At 46.9% G+C, this 8,011-nt stretch overlaps 1 protein-coding gene across 3 annotated transcripts in view; it reads right to left on the bottom strand.

Moving 5' to 3' along the window:
* Nucleotides 1-4,343, bottom strand: part of MRTFB (myocardin related transcription factor B) — a 209,757-nt gene extending 205,414 nt beyond the window's left edge. For 2 of the 3 annotated variants that reach the window (XM_017540003.2, XM_017540009.2), the window contains exon 1: nt 4,019-4,109. The gene's annotated coding sequence lies outside the window, so the exon portion shown is untranslated. Of the gene's footprint in view, nt 1-4,018; nt 4,110-4,323 lie in introns of those variants that run through there. The other variant, XM_037742530.1, reaches the window with a different exon arrangement.
* Between the last annotated feature and the right edge of the window lie 3,668 nt (nt 4,344-8,011).

The raw sequence follows: 8,011 nt of genomic DNA, 5'->3' as shown, positions 1-8,011 counted from the left end.
TAATTATCAGTAAAAGAGCCTTGTAATCCCAGCACTTTGGGAGGCCGAGGTGAGCGGATAACGAGGTCAAGAGATCGAGACCATCCTGGCCAACATGGTGAAACCCCGTCTCTACTAAAAACACAAAAATTAGCTGGGCGTGGTGGCATGCGCCTGTAGTCCCAGCTACTCGGAAGGCTGAAGCAGGAGAATTGCTTGAACCCAGGAGGTGGAGATTGCAGTGAGCCAAGATTGTGCCACTACACTCCAGCCTGGCGCCTGGCGACAGAGTGAGACTCTGTCTCAAAAAATAAATCAATAAATAAAATAAATCAATAAAATACCTTAATTACACATCAGAGATATGCGCATAGTATTCATTTTCTAGCTAACATTTGTGTCTCTCAAATGTAAAACTTCATGAAGGCATGAACTATTGTTCATTCAACAATCTATTCCCTATGCCTAGAAAAATGGAACATTTCAATCAACATCTTTTACACACAGGTGAATATTTTTTAAAGTTCTCATTTTAAAAACCAATAATGACCTCTTTTACCCTGGCACAAGATACTGCTTGCTCAAATTAATATAAACTCATTACTCTCAATCTGGATAATTTTCCACCTCAATAGTGTTCAATGTCTCTAACTCTAGATAATTTAAAGTTTGGCCTTCTATTTTGACAACAGTCATTACCTACAAGTCTGTTTTCAGAGCACCTTGCAAACATTACACATAACTTATTATTAGTGTTATCTATTTTGTTGAATAGATAAGTTGCATCTTACAGCAAGAAGCAACTTATCTATTCAACAAAAAAACGCCAAATAAACTTTTTTAAACAAGAGTTAAAGAAATGTATAATGTTATAATGTAGGTAACATTGTAACATATGTAAATTTTATATGAAGGTAACATATAAGTGGTCTGAGACTAACTTTCTTAACTCAATTTGCATTTTCCCCTTTGCAGCAAGACTAGCAGAGTTTGAAATAAAAAGACAATTTCTAACAAATCACACCTTGAGGACTACTGGCCTATGTGATTATAGATAATTTTAATTTTTACCTTTGAATACACCTGCATTTTCCATATTCTCTAATAAAAATATTAGTAAGCACAAGCAGCTATTTAAAAGGTGATTACACTAGTTTATACTTTACTAAGACTTTTCATTCTACATACTATTGCTGTTGCCTCCCAACTCCATTCTAACCTCAATCTGCTACTTGATTCAAGTGTTTAGTTGTCAACATTTCCATTAAACACAGCCAATCTTTCAGAGGGAAACAGGTACTAACCTGGCCTCCCATCTGAGATTCTAGAATAATCAATGAAAGTGCCACTAACCCAAAAGCATGCCTTTTTTGTACATCAGACACTTCAGAAAGAAAAAAATATTTTAGCAAAAACTGTCAGTTAAATTGTACCCCCCTTCCTATTATAATTGACTAGATAATATTGCTCTTTAGGATGTTCCTCCACGGAGCTGGAACCGCCAAGGAGCATTTTTAGTTATCAATGAGACTGGAGGGCACCGCTGGCATTTAGGGTTTGGGGGCCTGGATCTACAAGACTCCACATAACACATAGGTGGGACAGATCTGTATAACGAAGATTCGCCTGGTACGAATGTTTCCAATGTCCAGGCAGATTAAGCCCACTATAAACTGGCATTACTTTACAGTATTTAAAAGTTTTTACAAGAAATTGTGGGGAAACTCCAGTAATGTAGGAGAAAGTAGCAAGGGAAGCTTAAATATAGTAAGGGAAAACTGTCTAAACATTAGCGATCGCTTCCTAACACCACACACCGTTAACATACAATTGCAATATCAGAATACTGAGCATATATTCACAAGTGAGATACTGATATTGAACCCAAAATTTTCAACCTTGTTAATATTTTATTATTACTAACGGTAATTGTTAGGAAGCCAGTACTGTCCCTTCGAGTAGCAGTACCTCAAAGTGTGTGACACAAAAGATATTCTACAATATTGTTTGAAAATATGGATCTGTGGAAGGCTTATGCTAACATTATTTGCGCATTGACTGAGACAGTTTGTGGTCTTGCCATGTTATCCCTAGTTGAATCTAGGTTGTTTTTAACTCGCAAGAAATAGGTTATCCCAACCTAGGTGTTTCAACCCCCCCTCCCCCGCCACGCAACCTCCATCCGTATCTCTGCTCTTTGGCTGGAGTGGGGGGGGGCCTCGCTCTGTAGCCCAGGCTGGAGTGCAGTGGTGCAATCACAGCTCACCGCAGCCTTGAACTGAGCTCAGGCGATCTCCTCATCTCAGCCTCCCAAGTAGCTGAGACTACAGGTGTGCACCACCACGCCCAGCTAATTTTTTCTTTTCTTGTAGAGATGGGATCTGGCTATACTGCCCAGGCTTGCCCTTGTTTGAAATAGCTCCTGGTAATTTTTTTTTTTTTCTTTGAGAAGGAGTCTCCCTCTGCCGCCAGGCTGGAGTGGGTGGCGCCCTCAGCTCACTGCGCCTCCCGAGTTCAAGCAATTCTTCTGTTTCAGCCTCCGGAGTAGCTGAGACTTAGGTGCGCGCCACCACAACCAGCTAATTTTTTCTTTTCTTGTAGAAATGGGATCTGGCTATACTGCCCAGGCTTGCCCTTGTTTGAAATAGCTCCTGGTAATTTTTTCTTTTTCTTTTTTTTTAAGAAGGAGTCTCCCTCTGCCGCCAGGCTGGAGTGGGTGGCGCCATCTCAGCTCACTGCGCCTCCCGAGTTCAAGCAATTCTTTTGTTTCAGCCTCCGGAGTAGCTGAGACTTACAGGTGCGCGCCACCACACACAGCTAATTTTTGTATTTTAGTAGAGACAGGGTTCACCATGTTGGCCAGGATGGTCTCAATCTCTTGACCTCGTGATCGGCCTGGCTCAGCCTCCCAAAGTGCTGGGATTACAGGCGTCAGCCACGGCGCTGGGCCTAATTTTTTAAACCAATCCAAATGTACTCATTATAAGCAGGCACAAGCACTCCAGTATATGCTGTCTTCTAGCACAAGAGTATGTACTAGATGTGAATGATACAGCAACGCCTGTCATATACTGTTCTCTATTTCACTCTTAAACTTCAAACCAACATACTGCTTTTCAGTGATGTGTGTAGGGAGGTTACATTGTTTATGAATTTCATTCCAGGGTAGTAAAGTGGGCTTTATAGATGTTTGCTACAAAGGGGAAGAAGGGGCTTTGATTCTGACAAGGTTGAGAACCACTGTTACCAAGAGTGGAATCACGTGCTGAAACAAAAATCAAACTTTAGAAGTGTTTCCTTTGCCTAAGGCAAGCGCTGGGCTCCAGTATTCCACTTCACTGGGCCTGACACCCCACCCCCAGCACACACCCGCAGCTCTCACCCCACCTCTGCTCCCACGCAGGGCCAAACAATGGTTCTTGAGCATTTGGGGGTCGGGGACCCTTTTAGGAACCAGACAAAAGCCCTGGGAAAACTCTCTCCCAAGAAACCCATACACCAAGCTGCATTCAATTTCGGGGCGCTCCCAAACACCCCTCTGCAGCCCCGTCGGGACCCAGGGGTAAAAGGACTGCGGGGAGTGGGACGTGAAAAGAGGAAGGGGCGCCGGGGTCTGGGGCCCCTCCCACACCGCCTCCCCACAGTGTGGCTTCGGCCCGGGCGCTCCAACTCTCTGTGCAGCCCCGGGGTGGAAGCGCGCAAGTTAAGTGCCCCGCACACAGCAGAGGCTCAATAAATGCCGCTGCCACGGCTAGCAGGGCCAACCCCGCCGTCGAGAGGGACACTGAGGCGGCCCCGGAGTCGCGTCCGGGCGCGAGGACCAGTGGCGGGGGCACCGGCCCGCGGCCCCGGTCGCCCCGCCCCGCGCGAGTCCCGGGGACAGCGCGGACCAAGCGGCGCTGCAGCAGCTGCGGGGAAGAACAGGGACGGCCGCCCGGGACGCGGGACGTTCACCGGGCCCACCGTCCCGCCCGGCCCTCGGTCTCGGCCGCGCTCACCCCGCCTCAACCCCCAACGGCCGCCGCCGCTCGCCTCTCACCTCCCAGACCACCACCGCCACCGCCGCCGCCGCCGCCGCCGTAGCTCCCGCCGCCGCCGCCGCGCGATCTCGCGAGACTTCGCTCTCCTTGCCGCTCCCCCTCCCTCCCGGCGGCGCGCGCGGACCCCAGCTTGGAAGCCGCTCGGCGCGCTCCCCGGACGCCGCCCACCCAGCCTAAAGGGTCAAGCCCGTCCACTGTTGCGACTACCCCCCCCAACTTCGTCCCCGTCCCTGCGTGCCCTTTGCCAACCCCCGTGATGGGGAAGGGTTCAAGCCCAGGTGCGAAGCGGCCGCCTCCTTCTCACCTGGCCGGCCGGTTGCGCGTGCGCATGCGCGTGTCCGGGGCTTGGCCCTGACCCTCTGCAAAGGCTTGGACGGCGGCGACTTAGGTGACCGCAGCCACCCGTCCTGAGTGCTCGCTGCGCTCCAAGCACTTAACAGTCCTCTTCGGTCCTCACACTGCTCCCAAAAGTCGGTATTACTAGTCTCCCCATTCCTGAGCGGGGAAAAATGGAGGCCTGGCAAGCAAAGTACACTAACGGCTCCATGTCACACAGCCAGGAATTGGCTGAGCGGTGTTAGGATCTGGAGTTATCTGATGTGCAACCCAAACCCCAGTTCTGCACCTCACTGTCAGACCCCAGGCCCTGTCCGTCCCAACGCACAAGGCTCAACGCGCTGCATCTCAGCCCCAGTCTTCACTCTCTGCCAAGATTAACCAAGGTGAGAGGAGGAGCTCCTAGGAGGTCGTTTGCTACAATCTCTCTGGTTTCAAAGGAGCTGGCGACAGTAAAGTGCTTCTCCCTCACTGCACAAACTTCCTAAGGCCTGTGAAGCCCCTGTGCCAGCTCTGAAGGCTGTGTGACTATTTTTATTCGGTTCTGTCTCCTCCTTAACACTGGTGGCGTTTTGCTGGTAAAGAGCATGATGGAGTGGCACACAGGACAGAGAATAAGAATGTACATGGTGTTAATACAGAGAAAAGTGTGACTTCTTCCCAGGGGTAAGTCTTAATGTAATAATTGTTTGTAAAGAGGAGGGGCTAACATTTATTGCAGGCATATCAAGGTCATACCAATATTCTTGCAATCCTGGAGGTGGAGAAAGTAGCCTGTTTCCATTGTGAGACAGGATTTGAACCTGGGTCAGAGACCAGAGCCCAGTACTGCCTTGTAGGAAGGTCCTGTTCTGCAAGGAAGTGAACATGAGCTAGCTCATCTGGGCCGGCTGCCCTAAAATCAGGAGAGGTGAAACCCTGTCTCTACTAAAAATACAACAATTAGCCGAGCATGGTGGTGGCGGACACTTGTAGTCCCAGCTACTCCGAAGGCTGGGGCATGAGAATTGCTTGAACCTGGAAGATGGAGGTTGCAGTGAGCTGAAATCACACCACTGCACTCTAGCCTGGGTGACAGAGCATGATTCTGTCTCTAAAATAAAATTAGTTTTTACTTTTATTTCTGAATGAAATAAGTAATTCTGAAAACAATAAATATTTTTGAAATGGTCAGAATTACTCCAGTACTTCCTCCTAATCATGAAAGGAGACCAGCTCTCCTGAAGCAATCTCTTCCCAATTTCCTGGAGGAGGGGCAATCTGCTTTAAAAAAGGCACCCCTTATAAAGGAAAAGCCACCCAAATATTTTTAGAGCTATGACTTGGAAGTCACTTCATAGGCAAAAACAAAACCAAAGAAAAAATTGAGCTGAAACTTCTTCGGAGAATGTTGGTGTGGTTAAGGGTTAATAGCAGGCTAGGCGCGGTGGCTCACCCCTATAATCCCAGCACTTTGGGAGGCTGAGGCAGGCAGATCACTTGAGGTCAGGAGTCCAACACCAGCCTCGCCAACATGGTAAACCCTGTCTCTACTGAAATAACCTGAAAAAAATTAGCCAGGTGTGGGGGCACACACCTATAATTCCAGCTTCTATGGAGGCTGAGGCACAAGAATCACTTGAATCCAGGAGGTAGAGGTTGCAATGAGCTGAGATCACGCCCCTACACTCCAGCCTGGGTGGCAGAGCGAGACTCTGTCTCAAAAGAAAAAAAAAAAAAGGGTAGGGGGTTAACACCAAAGTGACATCATGACTTGGGGAAAAGTTTTATAGGAACTGAAGTTGCCACTACCCTCAGGCCTTGCTGTGCCAAATTCAGGTTTCTATCCTAACACAAGGTGTGCCATACTTTCCCATCAATGACAAAGGCTCCCTGTGGAAGTGATCATCATGGGGAAGGGGATTTGGTTGTTTTTTTTTTTTTTTTTTTTTGCAAACATTATTGTTTGCAAACAACAACAACAAACAAACAAAATGGGTAATTCTGGCCAGGCATGGTGGCTCTCTCCTGTAATCCCAACTCTTTTGGGCCAGGAGTTTGAGACCAGTCTGGACAACATAATGATACCCTATCTCTACAAAAAATTAAAAATTTAAAAATTAGCCAAGCATGGTGGTTTGTGCCTATAGTCCTAGCAATTGGTGAGGCCGAGGTGAGAGGGAGAGGGAGTAGGAGGCTGCGGGGTGCTATGATCGTGCCACTGCACTCCAGCCTAGGCAAAAGAGCAAGCCCACATCTCTAAAGAAATCAAAAACACAGGCCAGGCACAGTGGCTCGTGCCTGTGATCCCAGCACTTTGGGAGGCTGTGGTGGGTGAATCACAATGTCAGGAGTTCAAGATCAGCTTGGCCAACATGGTGACACCCTGCATCTACTAAAAATACAAATTTTGTCTCCTGTAATCCTAGCTACTCAGGAGGCTGAGGCGGGAGACTTGCTCGAACCTGGGAGGTGGAGCTTGCAGTGAGCTGAGATTGTGCCACTGCACTGCAGCCTGGGTGACAAAGCAAGACTCTGTCTCAAAACACAAACACAAACACAAACAGTGGTGATTCTAATATACATGCACCTAAAGGTTTAAAGTATGGTTTCCATCAAGTTAACCAACGGAGCTTAAAAATAAGAAATTTAGTGGCCAGGCTCAGTCACTCATGCCTGTAAGGTGAGGGGATCATGAGGTCAGGAGCTTGAGACTAGCCTGACCACCATTGTAAAACCCCATCTCTACTAGAAATACAAAATTAGCCAGGCATGGTGGCGGGCGCCTGTAGTCCCAGCTACTCAGGGGGCTGAGGCAGGAGAATCGCTTGAACCTGGGAGGCGGTGGTTGCAGTAAGCCAAGATTGTGCCACTGCACTCCAGCATCGGCAATAGAGTGAGACTGTTTCTAAATAAATAAATAAATAGAAGTTTTAAAAAATAAAAAATAGACCTAGCACAGTGGCTCATGCCTATAATCCCAGCACTTTGGGAGGCTAAGGCAGGTGGCTCACAAGGTCAGGAGTTCAAGACCAGCCTGACCAACATGGTAAAACCCCTTCACTACTAAAAATACAAAAATTAGTCCAGCATGGTGGCACACATCTGTAATCCCAGCTACTCAGGAGGCTAAGGCAGGAAAATTGCTTGAACCTGAGAAGTGGAGGTTGCAGTGAGCTGAGATTGCACCACTGTACTCTGGCCTGGATGACAGAGACTCCGTCTCAAAAAAACAATAAAAAAAATTTAAAAACTTAAAATAAGGTATGGTTTCAAAAAAGCACTCTTAAAATGTCTTTTGATCCAAGAAGAATTTTATGAAGTCCTATAATAGGGTTTGTTTTATGCACATTCATTCAATAAAAAATGTATTAAGCACTTCAGTGCCAGCTACTATGTTAATAACTATGAGCAAGACAGGTATTGTCCACGCTTTCGTGGCATTTATGGTATAGAGGAAGAGAGAGGTATTAATCAAATAATTAAACCAATAAATGTTGAAATACAATGTAATAAGTAGAATGGAAAAGAAGAGCAAATGACAAAAAAAAATAGCTGGATGGAAGCGTAGGAAAGAACTTACTTTAACTGAGTTCTGAAGGATGCATCAAAAAGAACTATGCAGAAAGGAGAGGGGAGAGCATTCTAGAGATCAGCAAAAAGTAGGTAAGTGCTAA

The sequence above is a fragment of the Cebus imitator genome, unplaced genomic scaffold, assembly GCF_001604975.1.
Source record: "Cebus imitator isolate Cc_AM_T3 unplaced genomic scaffold, Cebus_imitator-1.0 Scaffold122, whole genome shotgun sequence".
Classification (NCBI taxonomy): domain Eukaryota; kingdom Metazoa; phylum Chordata; class Mammalia; order Primates; family Cebidae; genus Cebus; species Cebus imitator.
Note: the sequence above shows the minus strand (reverse complement) of the source record. Positions and strands in the feature narration are given on the sequence as shown.